Source organism: Fukomys damarensis, unplaced genomic scaffold (genome assembly GCF_012274545.1).
Source record: "Fukomys damarensis isolate Sample0158 unplaced genomic scaffold, DMR_v1.0_HiC HiC_scaffold_2, whole genome shotgun sequence".
Classification (NCBI taxonomy): domain Eukaryota; kingdom Metazoa; phylum Chordata; class Mammalia; order Rodentia; family Bathyergidae; genus Fukomys; species Fukomys damarensis.
Window position 1 is genome coordinate 34,779,912 of NW_022900914.1, and position 3,449 is coordinate 34,783,360.

The 3,449-nt window shown below is 29.9% G+C and overlaps 1 pseudogene; it reads right to left on the bottom strand.

Annotated features, from left to right (window-relative positions):
- Window positions 1-321: 321 nt before the first annotated feature.
- On the bottom strand, window positions 322-406 carry LOC117286709 (annotated as a pseudogene).
- Window positions 407-3,449: the final 3,043 nt, after the last annotated feature.

The window sequence follows — 3,449 nt, forward strand, 5'->3', positions numbered from 1 at the left end:
CATCAGCATTATCAACCAATGTAACCTATGTAATGAACCTTTAGAGAACATTAGACATACAATGGCAAAATGGATACTTTCAAATTCATTTGGAATGTTCAACTAGAAAGGTCATGTTCCAGCCTACAATTAAGTTTATAAACTTCTCCAATGAATGGGGTATATAGCAAATAGTCTTTGAGGCAAAAATACAATTGCATCTAAAATAAAAAGTAAGATATCTGTATCATCTACCAATATTTAGAAATGAAGCAACACATATAAACTATAAATCCAGAAAAAATTCTACCCTCAACTTATACCATGAACAAAAAATATTTTATATAGTTCATAGACTTAAATATAAGAGTAAACATATAAAGCTTCTATACTACACTTGATCTTAGCCAAAAGGCTGAGAAGCGATGCTTCTATTGAAAAATATTTAAGGGAGGCAGAAATTTGTCTTATAGAACACAGAAAGGAATAAGCACAGAAAAAAACTATTAATAAATCTTGTTCATTGAAATTCAAAGATTTTATGTACCTAAAACATAATTAACAAAATGAAAAGATCAGCAGGACAAAAATCTATATATGTATATATGTATATGACATATATATATATGTATTTATTCAAATGTATGTGTATATATACATAGGACAAAGGGTTTTTAATATATTTTTAGGTTTGGGGGAAGTACAAATTTAAACTTTAAAAAGAAACTGTCATATACCAACTAAGTATGTAGAAGAGTATCAAATATAGAAAAGCTGACATAACCAAACACTGACAAGAGATATGGAATAAATGGAACTTTTGCACATTTCTTCTAATCATAAAACGTTTATAACTTGGAAAAGAGCATAGCATTGACTCATAAATTTAAAAGCATGCGTAGCTTATGTATATGATTCAGCAATTTCACCAACAATGTCAGCCAAATAAATGGGGTGAAAAATAAACCCTTATACACCATTGGTAAGAATGTAAATTAGTATAGCCCCTATGAAAATCAGTATTGAGTTTCCTCAAAAACCTAAAAATAGAGTTATCATTTGACCTAGCTCTATCATTTTGTAGTATATTCCCAAAAGAGTTCAAGTCAGCATACTATACAGATGCCTGCATAACTATATGTATGTTCACAATAAGTAAGGTAGGAAAACATCTTAATTGTTGAATGGATAAAGAAAATGCACCACATATACACAATACAGTATTATTCAAATAAGTATTATTCAAGATAAAAACAATAAAATCAAGACTTTTGTAGGAAAAATGGATGGAACTGGAGATCATCACCTTAACTGAAATAAGCCACACCCAGAAAGACAAATATCGCATGTGGGATCTAAAAGAAAGCAAGAAAAAATGAGAGAGAGAGAGAAACAGACAGACAGATGGGAACAGAGACAGAGCAAGAACGTGAAAGTAGAAGGGAGGAGAGAAAGGGAACCAGGGACAAAGGAAAGAAGAGCAAGTGGGAGACAGGCGGGGACGAAAACTGTCAAAGATAATTGCGTGCACTAATAGCCAGATATAAGAATACTTATCATATGTGACATTTATATGAAATTCTAGAGCAAAAAGTAATCTGTGGTGATAGAAATAAGGTGATTGATTCCAAAGACAGAAATATAAACTGAGAATATATAGCAGATCACTTTCTTGAAAGACAGAAATGCTTCACATCTTAGGTTTCTGGGTGACAAAGTGTCTTGACCCATCAAACTTCATAAAACTGTACGCTTAACTCTGCACTTATTTCACTATAGGAATAAATACAGTCGGCATCAGCATCCTCTGCCATTTGCTCTTCTTCGCCTCCCCTTCCAAGAATATTACTTTATTCTTGTGCTTTTTTCATGATGTAGAGCTTAATGTCTTTTAAAATTATTAAATGTTCTTTCTTGTCCCAGAAATATAATTATGGATTCATAATTGTTGCCTATGCAATATTTATCTGCTTGATTAACATATTAGTTAATTTTATTTCTAAAATATATGAGAATTTACCCAAATTATCTATTCTGTACCTTTTAGTCCTTATTTACACTTTGTTTCTCACACTAGAGATAGTATTCCATATTTACACATATGTGTCCTATTTATTTTAATAGGAAGAAAAGGAGTAAAGGGGAAGGGGAATGGGGGAGGGGAAAAGAAGAAGGGAATTGAATTAATAGAAGAAAAAGAAAAAAATGGAAACAAAGTCTTTGTAGATAGGGAGGGGTGGAGGGGTTGAAGGGAGGGCAGGGGAATGGGGAAAAAATAAGAACCAAGATAACATCATGTAAAGGTACAAATTTCCAATGATGAATGTCATTATATTGTATACCTTAAATGTATCAATAAAATTAATTTTTAAAAAGAGAAAATACAGTATAAAATTTACATAAGTATATTTCTTTGATGTCAATCAGAATGTTTCATTCTAATTCCAGTTTTATTCTTACTATTTAAAGTACTTCTAAATATGTAAATAAAATTATTTTGAAATTCTCTTTGGATCATGTCTGAGTTCATAAAGGAAAAATCAGTCTTATAACAATGATACACTGATTTTAATAGAAAATCCTATTGATATAGTAGAGCTCCAAGTTATTTATACATACTTGAAAATCACTGTTTTTTTATATTTTTTATACTGTCCATTAATCAAAACTACCCTAAAGATGGGAGGATTCTCTGCATGAGGTAATCAATAGTTTGGTCCCTGGGAAAATAAATATAGATATGTTTTTATACTTGTACAGAGACACTAAACACTCTCAAAAAGGGAAGAAATATCAAAACATCATAATTGAATTTATATTAAATGTTATATTTATAAATTTAAGTCATCTAACTTTCAGATTGAGATCAGAAAGCTGCAATTCAAAAATATTTATTTGAGACACTATTCAAAAGATATATATTTATCCCTATTATAAATAAAATACAAATTAAAAATTGAAATATTTTCTTTATTTTTTCAAAGTGAGAATATCTCTCCTCATTCCATTTCTTATGGCATATGCTTTAGGAAAATAATAATTGTATAGATGTATTCTTTCTTTTTCCCTTTGAGATATCTTTAAATATTTTTCAAAGATAAATAAGCCTCTCATTAGGTTTAAAACCCAAGAATATATTTCTCAAGGGCTCAGAAACCATTTGTTTGAAATCATTCAGAAAGATAGTGCCCTATGTCCCAGTTTCTATGAGTTTGTAGGAATCCAACTCCATCTGGCACTTGGCTTCCAAATCTGCCTCTTTTTATAAATATAAGAATTATATTAACCATCAGATGAATTAGGATATACTGGGGAAAAATGATACCGATGAGCCCTCATAATTAAATATTTGTTATTATTTATCTTATGAAATGTATACAATGAATTATATCTGCTTGGCTATATAAAACACTAAGATTTCTTTTTTTGTCTTCAGGATCTTTTTTAGTGGATTAATTCTGAAGAACATC